The sequence below is a fragment of the Loxodonta africana genome, chromosome Y (genome assembly GCF_030014295.1).
Source record: "Loxodonta africana isolate mLoxAfr1 chromosome Y, mLoxAfr1.hap2, whole genome shotgun sequence".
In the NCBI taxonomy this organism is placed as follows: domain Eukaryota; kingdom Metazoa; phylum Chordata; class Mammalia; order Proboscidea; family Elephantidae; genus Loxodonta; species Loxodonta africana.
The window spans coordinates 17,893,965-17,921,053 of NC_087370.1; the positions used below are offsets into that span (position 1 = coordinate 17,893,965).

Sequence of the window (27,089 nt, forward strand, 5' to 3'; positions counted from 1 at the left end):
CTCACTGGTCTTGCAGGAGTAGAGGCTGTCTATGAAATGCTAATAAGGCCAGCCCATTCACACGTAAATTTCCAGATTCCTACCCCCTCAACTAAGTTCTTACAAGTGATTGAAAGAGTAATTGCCTTCTAGATAAGCCAGCTTTAATATACGTTTTCTAGCCAATTATGCCAGTCAGAAGATGGTCTGCAGAGTAATGCCGCCTGTTCGAGTTGCCTTTGGGAAAACTTCAATAGAGGAAGGCCTTTCTTTCCTTTGGCTGTTTTCAGAGTGAGTGCAGTGCTTCTCTTCAGGAGACAAAGCTGTAAAAGGGATTATGCCTTATAGGAAGGCCAAGGAAGGAGTTCTGCGGGCACAGTGGTTAAGCGCTCAGCTGCTAACTGCAAGGTCGGCAGTTCGAACCCACCAGCCGCTCAGCTGGAGAAAGATGTGGCAATCTGCTTCCGTAAAGATTACAGCCTTGGAAACCCTATGGGGCAGTTTTACTCTATCCTATAGGGTTGCTGTATGGTCGCCGTGACTCAGAATTGACCAGAGAGCACACAACAACAACAAGAAGGGTGAAGATACAAAGGACATTGTGGCTTCATCCCTCTGCATCAGGACTGTATTGCATGTTTTCACAATTTTTTTTTTCTTACTGCAAATAATACAACAGATGGTGTAGTTCCAGGAATCATTTAACAGGTTTGGCAAGAATTCTAAGAGCAAACTGATTTTGAAAGCAATATTCAAACTAAAAAGTGACACCAAGGCAGTGTAGACCCAGTGCTGGGGGGTGATGAAATAGTGTTCAGTGAAGCGGGGGAGACAGTTTGTCATTGTATTTTCCTGTGTCTTGGATGCACAATGATTGATCTGCAGACTGAATATGTAGGGAAACTGACTCAGAGGAGACTGGAATAAATACATTTAAGTAAATTATGCCCGTGGCTAAGTGAAGAACTGGGAGCAGTGGGGATTCAGTGGTAGAATTCTCGCCTTCCGTGTGGGAGACCTGGATTTGATTCCTGGTGGCCAATGCACCTGTCTGTCATTGGGGGCTTGTGTGTGGCTATGATGCAGAACAGATTTCAGCAGAGCTTCCAGTCTAAGACTAGGAAGAAAGGCCTAGTGATCTACTTCTGAAAACCAGCCAACGAAAACCCTGTGGGTCACAACCCATCATGGAGATGGCACACGACTGGGCAGTGTTTCATGCCATTGTGCATGGAGTCGCCATGAGTTGGGGGCCGACTCAACAGCGTCTAACAACAACAACAACTGAGGAATGCTTTTGTAAGGTGGTATATTTGTTTTGTATTGCTCTGTAACAAGAAAAAAAAGAGCCAGGTCTCTAACGGGGAAGGAGATAGGTTTTGTCTTGCGTACCTGCGAAGGGGCAGCCTGGAGCAAGATTGTGTGAACTTATCAGGGGTCAGCAGAAGGGGGAGAGGGCCCCTGAATTCTTTTGATGTTATGCCATTATCTTCACGTTGCAAAGGAACGGGGGTACTGGTCTACAAGTTGTTGTTATTGGGTGCCTTCGAGTAGATTCTGACTCATGGCAATGCCATGTGACAGACTAGAACCGCCCCATAGGATTTTCTAAGCTATAATCTTCCTGGGAGCAGGTCACCAGGTCGTTCTCCTGCAAAGCCACTGGTGGTTTCAAACTGCTGACCTTTTAGTTAGCAGACGAGTGCTTAACAGGGCTCTACCACAGGGCTCCTTTTAGTCTACAAGAGAGGGCATTTCTTGGGAGAAGTTCCTGGGACCCTCAAAGTCAGCATCAAGGCACTGGGCAGGCATCCAGCAACCCACCCCCAGGAATGCATAGAGGAGACAGAGATAACCAGACAGATGGGAGGGAGCTGGAGACAAACTTGGCGGAAGTCCGAGTTTTATGAAAGTCTGTCTCTGCGTCTGTCCCCTTGGCCTACTTTGCAGTGGGCCCTCTGGTTTATTTTGGTCTGGGCTCCGAATGAAACATGAGGCTGTCATGAGAAATTTACCGCCTGAGAATCACGGGAGAACGCGGAGAACAATGGTGGTGGTGTTTTTTTCCTTCCCCATCACTGAGTAATGAAATGCGATGAATATGTTCTGCACAGTGGTGAATGTCGGCATTAATAAGCTGGAATGTCAATGCATGACTATTTGTATACTTAACATCTAATAATTACATCATTTATCATAAAAAAAAATCTAGCAATCGTAAACAGAGAGCATTTATAATTAATTTTCCTGTCTCGGAAGGTCCAATTCATTCCGCGGTCAAAACGAGTCAGTGTACATTTTTTTCTCTATCAGCCACAGGCCACAAGGTAATGCACTGAAATCAGAACATTTACAATAACGGACTAATTAAATTGTTTCCTCTACTGTAGTAGACAAATGCAGGCTTCCAATGCTGATAATCAGTCACCACAGTAAACGTCATTTAGTTCCCCTTGAACGTCAGATTCTCCCCAATGGCAATTTTTAACTGGCAGGAGGGTGAAGAAATCCAGTTTGCTGGGGCAATAGAGAATATTGACTTCTGCATATCATTATCGCTAACGTACTCCAAATGGGACTGATAGGGAATTCATTAAAACAATATTTTTTAAAACATGACTTTGAGTCATCAGCAGATGAATAAACCAAGGAGAAATTATCTTAATCTGAGCACAGATTTTGAAACGCTTGTGTTGATACGCTCTCTCTGATAATTTCCTTAACCAGATGTTGTTGGGTGACATCAATGTGATTCTGACTCATGGTGACCCCGTGTCACTCAGCAGAAGTGCCCCACAGGGTTTTTGAGGCTGTAATCTTTACAAGAGCAGATTGCCAGGTCATTTTCCCACGGAGCCACTGAGCGGGTTCAATCTGACAAGCTTTCGGTTAGCAGCCGAGCCATCTTTGTGATTGTGGATGTATTGGAATCCATTGTTGGATTCACCATCTATTTTGAGTGCCTTCCAATTTAGGAAGCTCATATTCTAGCAGTATATAGGATAACGTTCTCTTGTGATCCAGAGGGTTTTCACTGACGAACTTTTAGAAAGCTATTCATAAGGTTTTCACCGGCTAATGCTTTTCAGTAGACTACCGGGTCCTTCACTTTCTTGCTGAAAGTGAAGAGGACTTGAAGCACTTACTGTCAAAGATCAAAGACCACAGCCTTCAGTATGGGTTGCACCTCACCATGAAAAAAAACAAAAATCCTCACGACTGGACCAATGAGCAACATCATGATAAACGGAGAAAAGATTGAAGTTGTCAAGGATTTCATTTTACTTGGATCTGCAATCAACAGCCATGGAAGCAGCAGTCAAGAAATCAAAAGACACATTGCATTGGGTAAATCTGTGCTGCAAAGGACCTCTTTAGAGTGTTGAAGAGCAAAGATGTCACCCTGAAGACTACGGTGCGCCTGACCCAAGCCATGGTATTTTCAATCACATCATATGCATGTGAAAGCTGGACAATGAGTAAGAAAGAGCGAAGAAGAATTGACACCTTTGAACTGTGGTGCTGGAGGAGAATATTGAATATACCATGGACTGCCAAAAGAACCAACAAATCTGTCTTGGAAGAAGTACAACCAGAATGCTCCCTAGAAGCAAGGATGGCGAGACTGCTGCATCTTACATACTTTGGACATGTTGTCAGGAGGGGATCAGTCCCTGGAGAAGGACATCATGCTTGGCAGGGTACAGGGTCAGCGGAAAAGAGGAAGACCCTCAACAAGGTGGATTGACACAGTGGCTGCAACAGTAGGCTCAAGCATAACAACAATTGTGAGGATGGCTCAGGACTGGTGGTGTTTCGTTCTGTTATGCATAGGGTCGCTATGAGTCGGAACCGACTCGATGGCACCTAACAACAACAACAATTTTTAGAAGTAGATTGCCAGACCTCACTTGCTTGTCTGTCTTAGCCTGGAAGCTCTGTTGAAACCTATCCACCATGGGTGGCCTTGTTGGCATTTGAAATACCAGAAGCATAGCTTCCAGCATCACGGTAACATGCGAGCCACCACAGTACAGCAAACTAACAGATGGGTGCATGGTGGGATGTGTCTGGGAAATACTCAGATCTGAGCAGAGTCTTTATTAGGTGCTGGCCACTGGTTTTTGTTTTTTTTTTTTACAGTTTAGTAATATGTGGACCGCTCTTTACTTTTATTTTATTGCAGTAAAATATATATAACAAAAAATTTGCCATTTTAACCATTTCTAAGTGTATAATCCCGTGACGTTAATTACATTGATTCACTATTAGGTATAGGCATTGCCACTATCCATTTCCGTAAGATTTTCATCACCTCAAACTGAAACTGAGAACTGTATGAATGCCTTTTAAAGTTAAAAAGGTGTCTCCTTGAACCCCAGTTCAATATTAAACAATTTGTACTGTAGAAAAAGAACGTGGTGTTTCAATGGAAACTGTCCACAGGATGCCTGTCCAGACTGTTGATTCCAGCCCTACTCATTGTCTTTGAGGTTTTTTTTTTCCTTTTAGTAATATTTTATTGTGTTTTCAGTGAATATTTGGACAGCAGTTTAGATTTCCCATTCAACAGTTTCTACACAAGTTGTTCAGTGACGTTGGTTACATTTTTCATAATGCATGGCATCGTCATTATTTCTGTCCTGGTTGTTCCGTTTTCATTAATCTCGTCTCCCTGCCCCCTTACATTCTCATCTTTGTTTGAAAGTCATTGTTGACCTGTCTTTGAGCTATTTTCCATCTCTTTGTAAACTTTAGGTAACCTAGGGATTGGGCAACGTTTGTTCTGTTGAACGTAAGGTTGTCGTACGTAAGCTGACTCACAGTCAACAAACCACAACTGTTGGATAGGCAAGCTCATCTTTCCCCACGAGTTTCAACTGACTTCCCTCTCCCTGTGGGAAAACAGTTGTGTCTCCATTTGCAGTTCAGTTCCTTTGCTGCATATTAATTTGTGCTTTTTTGACTTGTCCTTTGAACTGGTTATAACATCTGCCTGGTTCCCTCATAGATTAAGCAGTGAAACAAAATTCTTTAACATGTGTTCGTTCATTTTTACATCTGTATGAGAGCCATGCTTTTACCTTTTTTCTGAAAATTATCTTTTAACTGTATCATACACTTAAATATGTGTAAATATGTGACGAGGTATTTATCTTATATGTCTGCTATGTACTTTTTAATTTCATGTAACTATGAATTTGGATCCCTGGTGGTGCAGTGGTTAAGAGCTCAGCTGCTAACCGAAAGATCAGGAGTTCAGATCCACCAGCTGCTCCTTGGAAACCCTATAGGACAGCTCTACTCTGTCCTATACGGTCACCATGAGTCAGAATCAACACGATGGCAACAGGTCTGTTTTATTCAGGTTTTAACTCTAAATTCGAAGTAAACACACAAATTAAGTACATACCAAATTATAAAAAAAAACAATACGATTATATAAAGTCAACGAGGTTAATTTCAAGTGATAGGCTGCTGTCTTTCCAAAACCACGTTGCCAAAGCTGGATTTAGGAGTAGGAAGATGCCTTTGCCACGTTCAGAGTTTTCTTCCCCATTGACTTGACTTTGATTTCGAGCGCCGTGAGCCACCATTTGGATAACAGGCTCTGCCATAATCACATTTCCCTTTCTAGCAACGAATTCACTTAACTACCAGTATAGTATCTGAAGGGCTAATCCATTTAACCTGTCACCACAAAGTGAAATAACAGATTGAAAGATATTAATTTAAGAAACGTTTTTCCAAGCATAGAAATGATGAGACTTTCTGCCAGAGAAGGAAGTCTTGCATGAGTAAGGACTGGACCCAGACAATACTCACGCTTACTCTAGGAACATAGGGTACAGATGCTCTGTGGTTGGCATACCACCTCACTGCATCCTGTGAGCTGCCTCAGACCCACTACTGCTCGTCCTACTGATGTTGTTTTTTGTTGTTGGGTGCCGTTGAGTCAATTCCAACTCATAGCAACCCCATGCAAGAGAGTAGAACTGCTCCATTGAGTTTTCTTGGCTGTGATCTTTATGGGAACAGATCACCAGGCTTATCTTCAGCAGAGCCGCTAGGTGGCTTTGAAGTGCTCAACTTCCGATTAGCAGTTGAGCCCTTAACCATTGCGCCACCAGATCTCCATCTGTCTATTACATAGCGACATCAATGAGTCTTCCCTTTATGTCATAAATATGTCACCACTTATGTCATAAGTTGGCCTCTGTTTTTTGTTTTTCACAAGTCCAAGAACAATTGAAGAACTCTCTTATTTTTACTGTGTGAAATGGAATACAAACTGGGATTTAGAGAATGCTTTTATTATTTTGTATTATGTTATTATTTTTACATGATGTACCTGGTAAATGTTATATTGCACATGACATATTCCATTGTTTTGTGAAAAAGTATTAAAATTACCAGTTGATGTTTTCAGTAGCAGAACATTGTCATAAAAACGGAAAGAGACCATGTTGTTCATTAATTACAGGAAAGAGTACTGCCCAGTAGAATTTTTTAGGGGGGAAGAAGAGACAGCTAGTTTTTAAAAATTGTGGTAAAATATTCACAACATAAAAATTTGACATTTTAATCGTTTTTAAGTGTACAATTTAGTGACCTTAATTATTTTCACCATGTCGTACAACCATCACCGCTATTTCTAAAACTTTCTCATCCCCCCAGAAAATTCAGTCCCCTTCAGCAGTAACTCCCTGTTGTCCCTGCCCAGGCTCTATGCATTGGTTTACCGTATTCATATTTCATGTCAGTGGGGTCATTCAGTGGGGTCATTGTCCTCCTCTATCAGACTTCACTCAGGACAGCATTTTCAAGGTTGCTCCAGGTTGTGACATGGATCAGAACTCACTTCCTCTTTATGGCTGAGTAATATCCCATTGTGGGGACGGACCACACTGGTGTATCCATTATCCACTGCGGGATGGATCACTCTTTCACCCTTTCCACACCAGCCACACACCCAGCTGGAAACCCTGCTCACGTTCCCTAAACCTGTTCCACTCACCTGCGCCTCTATTATTCAGACTGTTTACTCAGCTTGAACAATATCCTCCTCCAGATGTTAAAAGTTGTGGCCATCTTTGTTTTTAATTGTGCCTTAGATGAAGGCTTAGAGAGCACATTAGTTTCTTGTTAAACAATTAATACATGTATTGTTTTGTGACATTGGTTGCCAACCCCGCGACGTGTCAACACTCTCCCCTTCCTGACCTTGGGTTCTTCATTTCCATTCATCCAGCTTTGCTGTCCCCTCCTGCCTTCTCGTTCTTGCCCCTAGGCTGGTGTGCCCATTTAGTCTCGTATACATGGTCGAGCTACATGAATTATTGTTTGCTTTATGGGCCTGTCTAATCTTGCTGAAGGGTTAAAGTTGTGTCCATCTTGAGAAACGAAACCTGAACCCCACAGTTCTTTTCTTCCCCCACGAAGCAGATGAGGATAACAATGGAAGAGAGCCTGATTTGAAGGCAAGTAAAAACCAACAACCAAAGGATCATCAAATCACAAGCTGACGACAAGATCCGTTAACATTTGTGCATGACATTTTTCTTATTGGAAATAAATGATCCTGAATCTGTTACAGTGATAAAAACAGGAACAAGCGTCAGAAGAAGCAGAGGCTGTATCTGCCCTGAATACAATCACTTCATTCTCATGTCAGATGACATTCAACAATTCTATGCCAAGCAAAGACATCACAGCAATTCATTGAACTGATCACCCTTTCCAGAACTATATGTTTTATGAATAACATGTTGCAACCTAAATGAAAAGCTCATCTTCTATTGCACAGACTCACGGGTAAAATTAACTGGATTATCACCTCCAAAGCTACCAGCCATGGTTTGCAGTGAGTTAGCAATAGTCATTGTCAGTGAGATGAATTGCATTGATTCTGTGTTCATTTCCCAATGAAAGCTGTAAAACATCGGTTGTTGGGGCATTCGGTAATTACCCACGGAATCAGAACCATCTGCTCTGCGGACATCTGCAAGCTCCATCCCAAATAGTTATTAAAAGATTCACCTGCACCAGATTCCAGCTGAAACTGATAACCTTCACAGGTTGTGAAGAAGTGTCCAAACTCATATCCTTACGAGTCTGATTCAAATTTGTCCTCTTTTTAAGTTTTATTTCTTATGACACGATCTCAGAGGAGACAAGGAGTCGTCATGTAGATGGGACCACAGACTTGCACACTCTCCCAAGTTGGGTGTGGCTGTTAGAAGGATAGCAGACTCTCCGGGGCCATGAAAGTGGGAGAGGAGGAAGAAGTTTACTTCAGAAAGGGACGTTTCTTTCTAAAGTGTGATGGGGAAGAACAGGAGGATGAGAGTAAAGAGAGCTTCCTCCGTCTCCAGATCTCAGGATAATAGATGGGCAGCGTGATTGACAAAGCCTTCGTCCTGTTACTATGGGGCATCCACAGGATTGAGCAAACAAAACCGCCTTGCTTATTGATCATTCCTTCCGCCAACGTCTATGGAGCACCACCTGCATGCTAAGTCCTTTGCTAGGTGTAGGGGACAGAGCGGTGAGGTGGCGGAGCACTTTCTACCACTTTTTTTTTTTTTTTAACCCAGCCATGAAGAGAAATGAAGTCCTGGTACATGGGTGAGCCCTGAACACGTTAGGCTGAGTGAGATAAGTCAGTCGCAAAAGGACAAGCACTGTAGGATCCCACTTCCATGAAATAGACACATGTATAGAGACCTAAGCTCATTAGAGGTTACCAGGGGTGGGCAGGAGGGGGAATGGAGACTCACTGCTTGGGGAGCGCTGAGGGAATAATTTGGAAAAGGATAGTGGTGACACTTGTCCGACATGATGAACGTAACCATTGTCACTGAATTGTGTATGTAAGAATTGTTGAATTGGCAAATATTCTGTTTTATATATATGTGTGTGTGTGTATATATATAAAAAACCCTCCAGAACTGTGAGAGAATACATGTCTGCTGTGTTATGCCGCCAGGTTTGTGGGAGCGTGTTGGGACAGCCTCAGGACGCTACTACAGAGCCCAGGGACCAAGAGATTTAAGCCGCACAGCAGCTCGAATCCTCAGATGGCTCCAGGGCATCACCGTGATTTGTCCCTCGTCCTCCGTGGGTATTTTCTGAGTGTTTGTCCCAGGGCACTCAGGGCAAGGGAAAGAATGCTTCATTCTGATGCCTCAGGGCTTACCCCTCACTGGCTGTTTTCTGAGTAAATTTATGCCCTGCGCAGGGGCGGACCATCCAGTAGACAAGGTAAGCATGGGTTTACTCGGGATTACTTGCTAATCTTTGGTGAACAATTTCACATTTCTTCACCACATCAAAGACTCTGCTTTTCGGCATGGCTGGCATCTCTCTCTCTCCCAACCCCACGGCACCTTCCTATAGAATCAAAGCCTCTTTTCACACTGACAGTCCCTGACAGGGGCGGATGACTCAGCAAAGTAGGCCCCCGCTGACTGGTGTTTACTTACTAACCTGTAGTGACCCGTTTCACATGGGTTTCCCTAGGATGTGGCGTGGCGAAACCCATGTGAAGTTGTCACTACAGATCAGTAAGCAAGCACAAGTAAGTCTGTGCTGAGCTTGCTAACGGGGCACTCGGGGGAAAGGGAGAGTGCCCAATTCCAGTGTTGAGGGCTGACCCCAGGTCCAAGTTGAGGGTGTCCATCTGAAGTCCCCAAGTTCACACAGGAGGACACAGTGAGAGGACACAGTGCGCCAGGTAGCGATGTGCAGGGATGATGCGAGGCAGCCGGGAGGCACCAGGAGTCACCGTACTTTACATCTAGTGACACAGCCACAAAGGCGTTCCTGGGAGTTTTTCTTCACCCAGTTTTGGTTGGAAAACATGCGTGTACACACTGGTCAACTTCAAGGAGACACACAGCGACGGCGGCTGCATCAACATCTCAGCGACCACTTAGCTCCACGTCGGTTAGAGTCCGCCTTCGGTGTCACCGGTGCGGCAGGAATCATTGTCGACACTGTTCGTGGGAGATGCCAATCTCTTAGAAGTAAAGGGTCACCCCAGTACCCTAGGTTCAAGGTTTTAAAATCTGTGTGTCTTCTTGTTCCCCTCTCGAACCCCATAGACATTTTGGCACAGAATGGAATTTCATTGTCATAAAACATTACCAGTTCCAGGAGAGAAAATAGCTCCTTTTCTCATCTGACAGGGTTGTGTTTATTGCCCTGGTAGAGAATTGTTGCTCTATACAATAATGGGTGTGTGCCTTAGAGCACAACAGTGTGTGTCTATGTGTGGAAGGGAATGTGTGCGTGTGCGTGCATGCTTGTGTATGTTATAGGCACCCATGGCAGAGTGAAGTCCCTTTGATTTAGAGGTCTCTGACACATAAAAAAACACATGAATTGCAGAGTCATTGCTTTGCCCAACACTGACATTACAGACAATTACGGACAACGAGACACCCACCCACCAAGTCATCAATTCTCAGCTGTACGTAAGTGCGTGGTTTCTGCTTTCAGAAGCATGCATCGAGCTGGGAGACCTCGTTATCCTCATCTGGCTCCCCAGGAGAGGCAAGCCTCACCCTGTTATCTTCCGCTGCTCCTGTCTTAGCACACTGTACGATATCCCACAGAGAAGCAGAGAAAAGATTAAAAAAAAAAAGCTCACTTCCGGCAGGATGCGGAAGCCCATAGGCTGTTCCCAGGATTGTCAGGTGCGCACTTGACTCTTTTTACCTGAGCTAGATCCCTGTTGGCAGTTTTAAAGCCAAAGACCATCACCTCAGGACAAAGGAGAGTTGCCCCATGAAAGCAAAGTTCTCACCCTGCTTTTAGGAGTTCATTCTTCAGGCAGCTTGAGTTGCCTACCAGTGGTGCCATTTGGGGTTTCTGGTTTTTCCCTCGTCTCTGGCTGCCTGTTTTCATGGCAAGTTTACAGCGGTTAGATTTGGCAGTGCCGCGGAGATTAATCTATAAAAAAACAATAATGAGGGGATCATTTCTCCGTGTTCTGTGAAATCCCTGCCACTGTGATCTTTCTCTCCTCGTTGTTATCACTGTTGTTTTCATCTTTTTATCAGTACACCCTTGTCTGCAACCATTCTCTCCTGTCAGGCAGGCAGGCTGTCAATGTTTTCTAATCTGTTACTTGGAATAGGGAAAGGTCTTTCTAATATTCCAACCCTTGTTTCGTCCTCTGGTACCCTTGGCTAATTTAAACATTTAGACTATTGCAACTGAATGTGAGAAGTTGTCACATCCAATCTCAATAATACCTTTAATATTTAAACTTCAGTGTTATTCTTCTCCTTCCCTGACCCTGTCCTCCATCGGGCTCAGGGGGCATCGTCTCAAACGGATAATGTGATTTGCTGAACTTTGTCCCTAATCAAAGGGATCGGAATTTGAATTGAATTCAGGCCTCTAGAGGGATGAGTTTATTCATCTTTTGCCAGGTAATGACCTTTCCTTTTAAGGGCAAAAACAGCGTACTGAAATGTTTGGGTCTCCTGATAGTGTGTGCAGGGTTGCCATTTGTGGAAATAAGTCAGATGTTTGTGGTTGTGGTTGTTGGTTGCTATCGAGTTGACTCTGACTCATAGCGAACCCCATGCGACGGAGTAGAACTGCCCCGTAGGGTATTCTTGATTGTAACCTTTACTGGAGCAAATTGCCAGGTTTGGTTCGAACCACCAACCTTTCGGGTAGCAGCCAAGTGCTTAACCATTGGTCCACCAGGGATGTGGGTATAGGAACTTAGCACCACAAAATGTGAGCCTCTGATTTTCAGATGTGAGTTATAATGGACAATATGTGAATGTTTCACAGTCCTTGAAAATTATTATCTTTTGGAGCCATATTATGTTTTTAGAATATGACTTTGTCTTAGTTACATAGTGCTGCTATAACAGAAATACCATAAATGGGTAGCTTTAACAAACAGAAATTACTTTTCTCACAGTTTAGGAAGCTAGAAGTCCAAATTCAGGGTGTCCACTCTACAGGAAGGCTTTCTCTCTCTATTGGTTCTGGGGGAAGGTCCTTGTCTCTTCAGCTTCTGCTTCCTGGTTCCTTGGAGATCTCCAAGTGGCTTGGCATCTGTCTTCCCCCCTCTCTGCTCTGCTCCCTTGTTTAATGTCTCTTATAGCTCAATTGACTCAAGATACACCCTATACTAATCCTGCCTCATAAATATGACAAAGACAACCTACTCCCAAATGGGATTTAACCATAGGCATTAAAAAAAAAAAACAAAAACCCAAACCTGTCGTCTTGGAGTTGATTCCCGACTCCTGGTAACTGTATAGGACAAGGTAGAACTGCCCCATAGGGTTTCCAAGGAGCACCTGGTGGATTCAAACCATTGGTCTTTTGGTTAGCACCTGTAGCTCTTAACCACTTTGCCGCCAGGGCTCCACCACAGGCATAGAGGTTAGGATTTACTACGCATATTTTTGGGGGACATAATTCAATCCATAACAGAGTTGATTTGTAAAAACGCTTGCGCCTTGACATTTTCGGGAAGGCAGCTGTACCATGAAGGGAGGAGTTCCAGGAGCGAGGAGAGAATTAGTCTCCAGGGAGCTTGATGTTGCCTGGTAGCGCGCCCTCATAATGAGCCAGGGATGTCTCCCTCCCTTAGTGCTGCGGCTGGGATTGACCTGGCTGGGGGCGAACAGTATTCCCTGTAATGAAAGTCACACTTCTTAGTCCAGGGAGGAAGGCTAGAATGACTCGTTAGAGTCATCGTCAAATAGGGCTTGTAAAGCTATGGAAACACAGCCCTTTCGTAAAGGAGAGAGCGTCCCGCGGGTCCCTTTCTTCGAACGGCATCAGAATCAGAGCTCCGTGACAGCAGAGGAGGCTGCGTAGTTGGGATTCTCCTTTGCCCCGCTTTCCACGGGTCTTAGTTCCTTAGTGCTGCTATGACAGAAATACCGCAAGTCAGTGGCTTGAAGGGACAGAAATTATTGTCAGTGTAGGAGCTAGAAGTCTGAATTCAGGACACCGGCTCTAGGGGAAGGCTCTCTCTCTGTGGGCTCTGGGGGAAGGTCCTTGTCTCGGCTTCTCCAGCTGGCCGTCCTTCGAGGTCCTGGGCTCGTAGACTGGTCTCCTGAGTCTTCAGAGAGTGTTGATCGCCCCTGTGTCTGCCTTCTTCTGTGCCTGTGTTGTTGTTAGGTGCAACCTTGTGTACAAGAGAATGAAACACTCTCTGTCCTGTGCCATCCTCACAATCATAGTTTCCATGTATTGAAATCATGGTGTTGTTGTTAGGTGCCGTCGAGTTGGTTCGGATTCATAGCGACGCTGTGTACAACAGAACCAAACACTGCCCAGTCCTGCACCATCCTCGTGATCCTTGTTATGCTTGAGGCCATCTTTGCAGGCGCCGTCAGTCCATCTCATTTTTGAGGATCTTCCCCTTTTTCACCGACCCTCTACTTTACCAAGCATGACGACCCTCTCCAGAAACTAGTCCCGTCTAACATGTCCAAAGTAAGTGAGACAGACCCCCAACCTGTTGGTTAGCAGCCGTTAACCATTTGCACCACCCAGAGGCACCTGCAATATGTGTGCACACCCCAAATTCTATACACTATCTGGGACCCCGGGCCCATTCCAGGTGCAGAGAGCAGGAAACGTTACTAAGACGGAGGCAGCAGTGAGGGGAGTGGCCAGAGGTTTTCCTCTGTAGCTGTGCGCTGTGCCCCGGGGGATCGAGTGCTGGGGTTTCCGTCATTTATGGGAAGCAGCCAGCTTGGCTTTACTTTGCTGACTATGGACCCCTTGCAAATCCGATGAGTGGGATAAAATACAACCCTCTGTCCACAAGGGCGCTGCGGTGACTGCAGCTGGGGTCTGGCATCTGGGAGCTCTGCAGACCAGGCTCTGCACTTAATAGAAAACGTGACGTTCAAACAGCGCAAGGAGTTTGGGGTTTCCACACCCACAGTGCCATCATCAGGGCAAGCAGGATCCTACAGGATCACAGAGACTGGAACCAAACCTACAGGGATAAAAATACGTCACCTGATGGTGCAGTGGTTAAAGCGCTCAGCTGCTAACCAAAAGATTAGTGGTTCAAACCCACCAGCCGCTTCGAGGAAGAAAGGTACGGCAGTCTGCTTCCGTAAAGATTACAGCCTTGGAAACCCTATGGGGGAATTCTACTCTGTCCTACAGGGTCACTGTGATATGAGTTGGAATTGACTCGAAGGCCATGGGTTGACAGTGTTACTATTACCTATTTTCCATGAGGACTAGGAGGATTTGCTGTCTGGAGGCTCAATGCCTGAACTGCATTCTGGACCTCCGAAATAAATAGGGGACTCAGAGCCTAAGGAGACGAGGACTGGCTGGTCCAAGCAGGTTGAGAGAGCCCAGAAACAGTGTGAGGACCTAAGTCTGAAGCTGAACGTTGTTGTTGTTGTCAATTCCGACTCCTAGTGACCCTACAGGACACAGAAGAACTGCCCCATAGGGTTTTCTAGGCCACAATCTTTGCGGGAGAGATAGCCAGCTCTTTCTCCTGCAGAGTCGCTAGATGGGTTCAAACTGCCAGTCTTTCAGTTAGCAGCTGAGCAAGTAACCATTGTACCACCAGGGCTCCTTTCGAGCTGAGTAGGATCAAGAAGCCCAGGGAGAGGAGAGTGGGCTGTTGGAAGTGCACTGATAGGAGGGGGGAAGGAAATTTCTTTCCTGGCCTGGTGACCACTGGGGTGGAGGGCTCGGGTAAGAGCATTACCTGTGGCATGAGCTTTTTAGCAGCATTCTCCAGAACATCCTTTCTGCTCAGCTGGTGGAGTCCCTGGGTGGTGAAAGCCTTTAACGTGCCCCGCTGCTAAATGAAAGGTTAGCAGTTAAGAGTCTACCCAGAGGCAACTTGGAATAAAGGCCTGGTGATTACTTCTCTGGAGCCCCAGTGGTGCAGTAAAGAGCTTGGCAGCTAACTAAAAGGTCGGCAGTTCAAATCCACCAGCTGCTCCTTGGAAACCCTGTGGGGCGGTTCTACTTTGTCCCGTAGGGTCGCCATGAGTTGGAATCGACTCAACAGGAACAGGTTTGGTTTGGTTTGGCTTGGATCTACTTCTGAAAACCCTATGAAGCACAGTTCTACATGGACACACATGGGGTCGTCATGAGTCGGAGTCAACTCGATGGCAGCAGTTTTGGTTTTCGTCTGCTCACCTAGTGTTTGCATTTCCCCTCACAAGGGGAAGGCGGAGGGGGGAGCCTGAGCAGCCTGGAGTATCAGCAAGGGCGCAGACCTTGACATCAGACAGACCTTTGCGAGTCTCCAGGTCTACCTTTCCTTTGCCCTGTGACCTTTGTCACACATCCGCTGACCTACTCATCAGTTGCTCGGTTTTTGCATTGTAAAATGAGGACAAGAGAATAAAATTGACAAAATAGTTTTATGAGCATTGGCATATATGCGCTAAAAATATTAGTTCCCTTCTCTTATTTAATGGTCCACCATGATGTGTAAAATTGAATCACGAGGGGAGAGGTTAAAAACAAAACAAGTTGCCGTCGCGTGGACTCTGACCCATGGGGACTCCACGTGTGTTAGGGTAGAGCCGCGCTCCACAGGCTTTTCAGTGGCTCAGTTTTCAGAAGTAGACAACCAGGCCTTTCGTCCGAGGTGCCTCTTGGTGGACTGGAACCGCCAACCTTTCGTTCAGCAGCTGAGCACATAAACTGTTTGCACCCCCCCAAGGGACTCTGATGGTAGAGGTAATGGATACATTATTTTCTTTTTTTAAAGGTATAATTGGCCTGACGTTTCCTTTGCTGGAGTAGCAAAGCGTAGAGAGAGGAGGCACAGGAGGTGGAAATTGGCTAACGCTCCTTAGTATCGGCCTTTTTATTGACACATTCATACAGGGAGTCTCCATTTTAAAGAGGATCCTAATTCACAAGCAATACTAATGAAACTAATTAGTAACTACTGTTATTTTAATGACCATCTATCTTGTGATACTCATTACCCGTCTGTCAGCTTGTGATACTGTGGTGGCTTGCATGTTGCTGTGAGGCTAGAAGCCACAGCACTGGTATTTCATACCCGTGGTGGACAGGTTGCAGTAGAGCTTCTGGGCTAACACAGACTAGGAAGAAAGGCCTGGCAATCTTCTTCAAATTAAACCACATTTGTTGTTATTATATGCTAGCAATTACATGAACTTTTCCTGTATTTTTCCTTGTAGTCTTCAATTGCCAGTATTAATATAGGTAACCGAGTTACGTGGGGCTGCTTCAATAAGAAAAAAATTAATAGCTGTAAACTATTTTTTAGGTGAACTGCATGGGAAAAATGAGGCACATAGCTAAAGTGTATAGCGAATTTCTGTGCCTGTTATCAATACGGACTTTAATTTTTTTTTTTTTTTTGCTTGTTTGTTGGTTACTGTAGATACTTTTGTTTTTTTCATACTTCTGTCTATCCAGGAATTAGAAGATGGAAATACTGCCATCTTGTGTTAGATTTCTTAAACATTGTTCAACTGCCCTTGAGCGAAAATGAAGTCAACCTCCAGATTTCCAGCCCTTTGGGTGTCACTAAGTAGGGGAAGCTCTTAACCTCAGATATTTTCTTCTTCAAAGGAAGTAGATTATAAGTATATCCTAATCCACTTAATGAAAATTTAAATTAAAAATTCAGTTTCATAATCATTTCTCTTTTATACAGAAGAATCACTCTTAAATAACCTTTTCATGCCCTGAGGTGCGTATAGCGACCATAAACTCTTTTAGCCTCTGGAGTTGATTGGGAAGCTGCTGGACCACTGAGAGTGGGAGTCTCCGTAAGGCAGGGGTCTTTATGACTGTTTGGAACTGTGTTGCCAGTTACTGTTTTACAGGGTATTGTAGGAGGTGTCTGAATTTTTAGTAGGAAGAAGAAAAATGTTGAAAATGTGTATTTGTTATACATAGGTACTGGTACACGTATGTACCAGTAGACCCCGGTGCAGACTCTGGGGTAGAACCAATGGTACATCATGGGTACCAAGGGACACTGAGGGTAGGCTTGTGGGAGCTAACAAACAAACAAAATCCATACCGCCTGCCAAAACTTCAGACGCACTCAGTGACTCACCATGCTGCCATTAATGAAAACACGTGATATCAACAGAAAATTCAGAGCAGAAAATAATTGGATCACCAAAGGATTAACTCACAGATTGCACATGTCTTCTTCTTCTTCTTTTTTTTTTTTTTGCCTAGATCTCATTGTATCAAAATATTAGTTACCCCAAAGCTTTGAGAATTATTATTTAAAAGCTTTTACTGTCCACACTGACTGGTTTATCTGGATTTGAGATGTTACCATTCAAGATGATTTTGGCTAAAAGAGGTGGAAACGGACATGTGACCCGAGAAAGGAGGGACTTTCTCTCTGCCACTCCTTTTAGAGCCCCTGATGACCCCCACTCATGGCGACCCCGTGCGTGTCAGAGTACAGCTGTGCTCTGCAGGGTTTTCAGCGGCTGATTTCTTCCAAGTAGACGGCCAGGTCTTTCCTCCAGAGCACCTCTGCATAGACTAGAACCTTCAGCCTTTTGGTTAGCAAGAGACTGCGTTAACCTTTTCCACCACTCAGGGACTCCTTATGGCCACGAGGGGAATCTTAATTGCCTGAAAGTCTGGTTTGAGGGAATGGGATCGGTCCTGTACAGGGACGTCTCCAAAATTTTTGCTTGAACATTTAAAAAAAAAATCTTGCAACCCTGTGTAGCTCCGAGCGTATTTTAAGCTACGGCTAATAGTTTACATCATAATTCTGACTAGATGCAAAGGGTGATAGTCCAGCATATTGTAAATGTAGACAATTAGAAGGAAAACTATAGCATCGCTCTTTTAAACACGCCTGATCACTATAGTAGTTTGGTACCTATTTTAATTAATTAAAAAAAGGAAACCTCAGAAAAAGCTCTACTTTAACAGTAGGAAATTTTAGACCATTTATTTTCTTCCTTAAATTTTAGTTTGAATACCACTTTTCTCAGATAGGAAACCCTGGTGGCGTAGTGGTTAAGTGCTACAGCTGCTAACCAAGAGGTTGGCAGTTCAAATCTGCCAGGCGCTCCTTGGAAACCCTATGGGGCAGTTCTACTCTGTCCTACAGGGTCGCTGTGAGTCGGAATCGACTCGACGGCAATGGGTTTTTCTCAGATACTTTCATCTGAAATATGATTTTATGCTTGATAATCTTTTTTTGATAATTTATTGTACTTATCTAAAACAAATTATGTTATTTAAAATGTTACACTTTTAAAAATTCCTGTAACCATAAGATTCTAAGCTTAAAAAATCTTCTCTGATTTATCACTAACCCAAAAAAACCAAACCCATTGCCGACTCATAGCGACTCTATAGGACAGAGTAGAACTGCCCCATAGGGTTTCTAAGAACCGCTTGGTGGATATGAACTGCCAGCCTTTTGGTTAGCAGCTATAGCTCTTAACCACACCACCAGCAGGGTTTCCGAGTTACCACTACATTGGTATTATTACACAGCCAAAACAACAAAACATATTGCACGTTTTGATAATTATGCACTAAAAATTATTTGGAAATTAACCTCTTACTGAGATCAGTGGGGCTGCATTTCATTTTTTCTATTTTAAATTTATTTACATGTCCATATATCAGGGTTTTATTGACCTAGACACTCTTGGCATTTGGGGCTGGATCACTCTTTGCTGTGGGGGCCGTCCTGTGCATTGTAGGGGTGTTGAGCCACATCCTTGGCCTCTACCCACTAGATACCAGTAGCACCCCCACCCACACCAATTGTGACAGCCAAAAATGTCCCTAATCATTGCCAAATGTCCTCTGGGGAGCAACCCCTTCCCATTTGAGAACCAATGCCATATATGAATATTATTCGTATTTTATATTAATATGTATTTTGCATATGTTTTTGTCAAAATCTTAATTCTACACATAAGGCTCTTTCGTTTAGGGGAATTTTCCACCATGTGACCTAATTAGCAGAGCCCTGGTGGTGCAGTGGTGAAGAGCTGTGGCTGCTAACCAAAAGGTGAGCAGTTCGAATCAACCACCTGCTGCTTCTAAACTCTATGGGGCAGTTCTACTCTGTCCTATGAGTTGGAATCGATTCAAAGGCAACAGGTTTCAGGTTTTGTGTTGCTGTTGTTGTTGTTAGTAACCTAATTAGCTAAGTGCTTTCTTATATTTGTAAGCTCTGAGAAATTTTGTTTCCATAAATCAACAGGTGAAAATGCAAAGAGTTTAATTGCTTAAACTACTTCCTGTTGTTGTTATGTGCTGTCAAGTTGATTCTGATTTGTGGCCAGCCTATATGACACAGCAGAACTGCAACAGAGGGTTTCCTGTGTCCTTTAAGGGAGCAGGTTGCCAGGTCTTTCTCCCTTGTTGCCGCTGGGTGGTTTCAAACTGCCAACCTTTTGGTTAGCAGCTGAGCGCTTAACCATGTGTGCCACCAGGGCTCAGTTATATGCAAAAGGTGACACAAGGATTTAGCATTAGCAAACATTTTTAAAAATGGTCTATCTGCTAATTATTCAATTATGTCATCCTCCAATTTTGTGAAAACAAACACGTGCAAACGTGATTTTCAGAAGGATTTGTTACTTGTAACTGTGATTATTCACTTTTCAAATTCTCAAATTTCTCAACTCCTAGAAATGAAGCAAAAAAAAAAAAAAAACCATAATAACAAGATTTACCAAATAATTAACTAATTTTGCTTGTTTTTTTTTTCACTTAGAGGCACTCATTTAATTCAGTAGACTCAGTGCTGAGAAAAATCTAAGTATTATTGAATACTATAAACCATTTCCAGTACTGCTTTTTTTTTTGATAAAATGTTTCTATGTTAACAATTATTTTACATGTGTTTTCTTCAAAAGCTTGTGTCTACGTACACGGATTGCACAATACATGTGAAATTTCTATCAGGTAGCCTACTTAGCACACCAGCCCTCTTTTTGAACGAATCAACCGTATCAGACTTCTTTGCTGTCAGAACAGTCAGACTGAATTGTTCTGAAAATAACAATTCAATCCAGATAAATGAGTTAACATGTGTTACAAAGAGCATTCCAAGAAATAACGACAAAGAAATTACAGTATGCATTCGTAAGAGTGATTACCAAAAGCAGTCAAGAGCTAATACAATGAATGTATCCATTTTTTATTATAGGTTATAAAAAGAAAAGTAAATCTATATGCTGTTACTCATTATTTAATTTGCAGTAGTGCAATGGGGTGTTGGAAACCCTGGTGGCGTAGGGGTTAGGTGCTACAGCTGCTAACAGAAAGGTCTGCAGTTCGAATCCACCAGGCGCTCCTCGGAAACTCTATGGGTCAGTTCTACTGTGTCCTGCAGGGTCACTATGAGTTGGAATCGACTCGATGGCAGTGGGTTTCTTTTTTTTTTTAATGGGATGTTTTGTATGAAACTGCAAGTTTTTATAAAGCAAGAGCCTGGATAAATGGCTAATATTCTTGCAGTAAACATGCGTGCTGGCGTTAGGCTCTGGGGAATAATGAAGAATCATCTGTAAAAATTCAGCTGTAATTCCATGATTTCTGCTGGACGTCAGCCTCTTTTCCTCTCTAGTTAATGAAAAAGAAGAGTATACACAGCTAAAAGTTGATCAGCGCAGCCGCTCCTACGTGATGTTACATGTTATTAGTGGGAGGCAGACTATTAATGAGGCAGTGCCGGGTCAGTGGTAGAATTCTCACCTTCCGTGTGCAAACCCTGGTGGCACAGTGGTTGAGTGCTACGGCTGCTAACCGAAGGGTCGGCAGTTCGAATCCGCCAGGCGCTCCTTGGAAACCCTATGGGGCAGTTCTACTCTGTCCTGTAGGGTCGCTATGAGTCGGAATTGACTTGACGGCACTGGGTTTGGTTTTTGGTTTTTGATGTGGGAGACCCAGGTTCAACTCCCGCTCAGTGCACCTCATGGGGAGCCACCATCCACCTGTCGGTGGACGCTTGTGAGTTGCGGTGATGCTGAATAGGTTTCAGTGGGGCTTCCAGACTAAGAGGGACTAGGAAGAAAGGGCTGGCAATCTATCTCTGAAAATCAGCCATTGGAAACCCTATGGATCACAACGGTCTGATTCCACAGCTGATCATGAAGATCAGGGTAGCATTTGTCAGGCTGTGCAGGGGGTAGCCATGGGTTGGGGGTCAACTGGGCAGCAGCCAACAACAACAAAGAATATTAAACATTTTATAAGATGAAATAAGATGAGGATTGACAGTAATTTAAGTAAATATGTTATTGTTTTCATAGAGTTTCACCATATTATTGAATAACATACCAGATCTAAAAGATTGACCTAGAATTTTTTATCAGCGATTTTATCCAAAGGAACGTGAAGATTTGGTAGACCAAGTCGCCTGTCAGTTGCGTTTAATAAGCTCAGAATTTCTAGGCTGTGTGACTCAACTGCTGGAAGGAAGGTGTTTTTCTGTGTGAGTAACGACACCATGGAAACTCTGGTGGTGTAGTGTTTAAGAGCTATGGCCGCTAACAAAAAGGATGGCAGTTCAAATCCCCCAGGTGCTCTTTGGAAACTAAGGGACAGTTCTACTCTGTCCTGTAGGGTTGCTGTAAGTTGGAACCAACTCCATGGCAAAGTTTTTTTTTTTTTTTTTTAATGACACCATTGGGATAGCTGAAAAGCATTGTTAACATTGAAACACATGAAAAAAATTGCTTTTCTTATTCAACGTTTCTTAATGATGCTGCTTTAGACTCTTGGGCAAGACGACTAAGGATGATAGAAAAGGGAGATTGAAAATGTTAAAAAAAAAAAAAAGCCACCGCTGTCACCACCCATACCCTACAACACATCTGAGCCCTGAGCCCTGAGCCCCCTCCGCAAGGACTGGAGTGTCCCTCCCCAGCTCTGCCCCTCTCCTAAGACAGGGGCCCAGCCTGTCCACAGAGCTCGCGTGACGATTTTACTAGCTTTCTGAATCAGTTAAGCCTTTCCATCCACTCCCAGATTTCCAAATTTGTCTAAATTGTCTCTGCTCCTGTCTCCTCCCCCACTCTGCTTGTGCTTATTCATTAATTAGACAGTGACTTAAATGCCATCGTTGCGTTGCGAGCTTGGACAAGAGGAGATAATAGTTGTGGTTAAACTGCTGTGGATAAATGGACCTCTTTTTGAATCTTTTTACCCTTCGAAATTGAGATCTTATTTAGCAAGCTAGTTTATTTCATTAATAAGATAACCAGCTCCTCATAGCTTCTATTATAATGAAGAGTTGGGAATTTTATACCATTACTCCGGAAACCAAGCCTCACAAATTCCGTGGATATCGTATTAGAGTAGATAAAAAAAAAAAAAAAAGATAAAATACACACCATTAAATGATTCTTGTAATTGCTTCTTCTTCCTTTGAGGGGAAAAAAAAGGGTTATTAATAGTATAAGAAGGCACCAACCAACTTCTTTTGCCTTAGTTCAGGAGTTGGCAAACTAGGTAGAGGCCGTGGGCCAAACCTGGCCCGTCTCTTGTTTTGTAAATAAAGTTTTATTGGAACATAGATACACCCATCCCTTTATGGACTGTCCACGGCTGCTTTTGTACTACAGCAGTAGAGTTGGGTAGTTGTGACAGAGACTGTAGGGCTTCAAAGTTGAAATGGTTTACTATATGAACCTTTCCAGAAACTATTTGCCAACAGGTGACGTAGGTGTCCATACAGTGTCCAATACCAAGCTTGCAGGTGTGTTGGGTTAGTCTATGCCAAGCTAGATTAATTATCTAGCAGGAGATTTCAGATGCTGCAATTATGGCCTCAGAGGCTCTTTTTGAGTCTTAATATGTTTACCATGCTTTCTTTTATCCAGGCACACTCACATATGTCTAGCATATGCTCAACAAGCTTTTTATTTTACAGATGATCAAAGGTTTGCTTTGATCAGGGGGATTTTCCAAGTTTTCCTTGAGTTATAACAAATATAATTATTATCCTTGTTTGTATTTTGTTATATTACCATGAATGGGTGCAAATATTAATTCATTCTCTTCTATAATACTTACCCTTTCATGGACAGGTACCGTTTTTATTTATGGTTAGGGTTGCCAGATTTAGCAAATAAAAATATAGGCTGCCTAGTTAAATTAGAATTTATTTTATGAACATCAGCGTCTTTTGAAGGATAAATTATATGGTCAGGAAGTTTTAGTAGGAATTCCCTAACATCATGTCATTTTGTGTATGTTTACATGTGTTTGTTTTTCTGGCGAGAAGTCTACAGCTTTGATTACATTCTCAAGGCAGTCTCTAGACCCACAAAGTGGAGGACCACCACCTTAGAAGAAAAACGGACCCTTCTCTACTCCCAGGCCAGCTCCTTCATTCTCTGCCCCATCTCTTACTTAGACGGTCTATTCTACATAGTAAAACTCCCGTCCACCAACTCAAGGCCTCTAGCTCACAGCTGCGCTCAGGTCCAAGTGTCCTTCATCCTTAAAATATCTTCCTTTTAACAACCACCCTACCTTCCTTCTGTCTTTTCTGGCTCCTCCTCCTCACTCTAAATCCTCCCCAACATGGTACTGCCTGGCTTCTGCGCCCCACCCCCCACTCCAGCCGAGGTTCCCCAGGCATCCCTAGTGTCAAATCCAGTGTGTGCTTTTCTTCTGATGTAAACTCTGTGTGTGTGTGTGTGTGTGTGTGTATGTGTACATGCACAACGTGATACTGTTTGGATGGAGATTTATGGCACCCGTGTCGTCTTGCCTGACTTTCTGTGTCCTTTGACAATCCATAACTGTGCCTGCTCTTTGAAACTCAACCCTCTTTTGGATTCACTGGCATCCTTTTTTTACTTTGTCTTTTTCTACCTCAGATTCTCTCTCAACCTGTTTTACTGACTTCTTTTCTTCACTGAGTTCTTCACTTAATAAGTATTAAGGGCCGCGTCTCAGAGAGACATGTGTTCCATTCTTGGCTCTGCCTCCCGCTGGGTGTTTGAGCACGTCCTTGGCCATATCATCTCGTTGTTAGCTGCTGTTGAGTTGGCTCAGCCTCATGGTGACCTGTGTACATCAGAACAGAATGTTGCGTAGTCCTGTGCTGTCTTCGTGATCATGGTATGTTTGAGTCCATCGTTGTGGCTGTTGTGTAAATCCATCTCATTGAGGGTTTCCCTTGTTTTCACTGACCCTCTTTTTACCAAACATGATGTCCTTTTGTCTTTCCTGATGACATGTCCAAAACAAGTGAGCCAAAGTGTCTCCATAGTACACTCAGCATTCTTTGCCAACAGCACAGTTTGAATGCATCAGCTCTTCTTCTGTCTGCCTCTTTCATAGTTTGTGTTCTGCAGGTAGAGCGAGTTGCTGACTTCGTGTTGGTGAGAACCCTACTTTACGGAGAGCAACTGGACCGCCGGTTCTTAGTTCCCATGCTTGGCGTTACCTGAAACCCCACCTGTCCCCGGAACTTGGTTTACTGAGACTTTGAATTTCAACTTGATGATAGTGAGTTTTTAAAAATATATATATTTTATTTTTCATTCATTAATAGTAGCATTTACAATGTCCTACTCGTAAAAGTCCTCTGCTATCCTACAAACCCTCCTCTGAAATACTTAACACCTGGTTCTGCTTAGCAACTTGCCATGAAGTTACATACAAGTCTATTCATTTTGGTGAACATCACATTAAACCTCTAAATGTAAAGAAAATGAAAGTGTCCTTGATGCCTAAAGCCTTCAATGATCATTAACTTTAAATTATATTCCTTGAAAGCAAGCTTTGATGTTAGGTCCTGGCTCTGAGAGTGTAACTGAAGGCTCCGATGATATTTCGATGACTCAGAGGAGCAAACCTGATCATCAGTCAGTCAGCTTGCAAGGTAATACTTTGTCCCTCATATGTAGCATGGAACACCTTAATTTTTATGCTGATCCTATTGTTGATGCAAATTATAAGCTTTTGCTTTACTGTAGTCAAAAGAAATGGTATACAATTACAGTTCTCCACGGAAGAAGCCCACCAATGGAGATCTGAGTTGGCTCCATTTAGGCTCTGCTATAGGGTCTTTATAGGGTCACTATGAGCCGGAATCACCTCGACGATAACAGGTTTATAGTGTTGCTGTGAGTCGGAATGGAAACCCTGGTGGCATAGGCATAGAGGTTAAGAGTCTGGCTACTAACCAAAAGGTTGGCGGTTCAGATCCACCACCCTGCTCCTTAGAAACCCTATGGGGCAGTTCTACTGTGTCCTATGGGGTTGTTATGAGTCGGAATCGACTTGACAGCAATGAGTAGGAGTCAGAACTGACTTAATGGCAACTGGTTTTATATTTATAGTGGAATAAATTTGTACACACAATAGCATATCAAATAGGATGCTCCCAAGGGTGCTTTGAGGGACTTGAGACCCAAAGGTCTCCCAAGGGTTTGCATACAGTTTTAATAATATTCAGCTAAACACATAATCAGATGTTTCTCATATATTTTTACAAGCCCCATATGGTTGGAAATGCTTGCCAGATTTCCCTGTTTTGCTAAACAGATTGACATTCATTTAAACAGTCCTGAAGAATATCTTCTTTCTCTGCTCTATACTCAGGAGAGTTCATGAAGTCCCTGTTCTCGGCAACAAAGGCCCACAGCACCTATAATACCCTGTTGACGGCTCTGACTTTATCACTCTCGTGTCACTCTGGAGAGACGCCGAGTATGCGAGCCTTCACAAAGATTCAGAGCGTGCACCCCAGGGTGGATGATAACCTGTCTTCTCTGACCTGGTTGGTAATGATTTTTAAGAAGTGACTTTTTACTCATGGTCTGTGAAACTTAAAAAAAAACTTGGTGTGCTCTAAATAGGTTGTTAGTTGCACCACGTACCATTCAATTGCATTTGTCATAAATATAAATTAATAGAAATTCAACAGAATGGGTGAAACAAACGGAATAGAAAAATTTCTAAATCCCTTATAAGTTATTGGAAACCCTGGTGGCGTAGTGGTTAAGTGCTACGGCTGCAAACCAAGAGGTCGGCACTTCAAATCCGCCAGGCGCGCCTTAGAAACTCTATGGGGCAGTTCTACTCTGTCCTATAGGGTCGCTATGAGTCGGAATCGACTCAATGGCAGTGGGTTTGGTTTTTGGTTTAGTTTTAAGTTACTAGGTTATATTGCTATGAGTCAGAATTGACTTGACGGCACTTAACAATGACAACAACAACCAGACGTCATTTTGAAGTGTTTTCTACACCGGCTCTATGGGTCATTGTATCTAGCGACTTAGATGCCGAGGAAGTTTAACGGAACTGAGAATCCCTGTCCTTGAGAAAGGGGCTGTTTTTGCTTGGCTTGCCCTTTTCCTTGTCAGCCTTTCTAGCTCTGAGGTTTGCTTCGACAGGTCTCAGGTTTGGGTTACACACAACCATGTACACAACGTGAGGAAATACTTAGGTTGTACAGTGTGTTTCCGTTTTGCAAACCACAGCTTTAATACATTCCTATTGGTTCCCCCAGCCAGCGGCTCATCTAACAGCTACAAGACCTCTGAGCAGATGGGTAAAAAAAAAACAAAAAACCTATTGCCGTCAAGTCTATTCCAACTCATAGCAACCCCATAAGGCAGGGTAAAACTACCCCATGGGGTTTCCAGGGAGCGCCTGGCGGATTCGAACTGCCGACATTGTGGGTAGCAGCCCAATGCTTAACCGCTACGCCACTCGGGTTCATTGGGCAGATGGGTACAGAGATGCCAATATTGCCATCCCCAACCCTGCTCTTCTTCATCCCAGCGTTAAGAGTTGGTATGGTTTAGGTTTACAGCGTCTGTACTACTTACCATTTCCCAAAGCCAACAACAAATTAGAAAATGACTTGATTTCAGAGACAGCACCAAATAATTGGGAGAACCGTGTGTTGTGGCTGATGGTCAAAGCGTGCCTGTATTTCCGTTGGCACCCCGCTTCAGGAAACCTGGGCAAGAAACGTTGTGGTGTTGGGATGTACAGAATTTGGAAATCTTACACGCAGGTGCCGTGGCCAACGACCATCCAGAGAATAAGCTGTAATTCAGACACAAGTAGGCATATCTGTTGGTTTTACTTCTGGAAAATTGCATGCTTGC

General features: G+C 43.5%; 1 protein-coding gene across 1 annotated transcript in view; it reads left to right on the forward strand.

Moving 5' to 3' along the window:
• Nucleotides 1-27,089, forward strand: part of LOC111747947 (cuticle collagen 36-like) — a 446,727-nt gene that overhangs the window by 385,424 nt on the left and 34,214 nt on the right. The window contains exons 28-31 of the mRNA XM_064278905.1: nt 8,969-9,099; nt 24,321-24,474; nt 24,745-24,850; nt 25,573-25,750. The gene's annotated coding sequence lies outside the window, so the exon portion shown is untranslated. The remainder of the gene's footprint in view (nt 1-8,968; nt 9,100-24,320; nt 24,475-24,744; nt 24,851-25,572; nt 25,751-27,089) is intronic.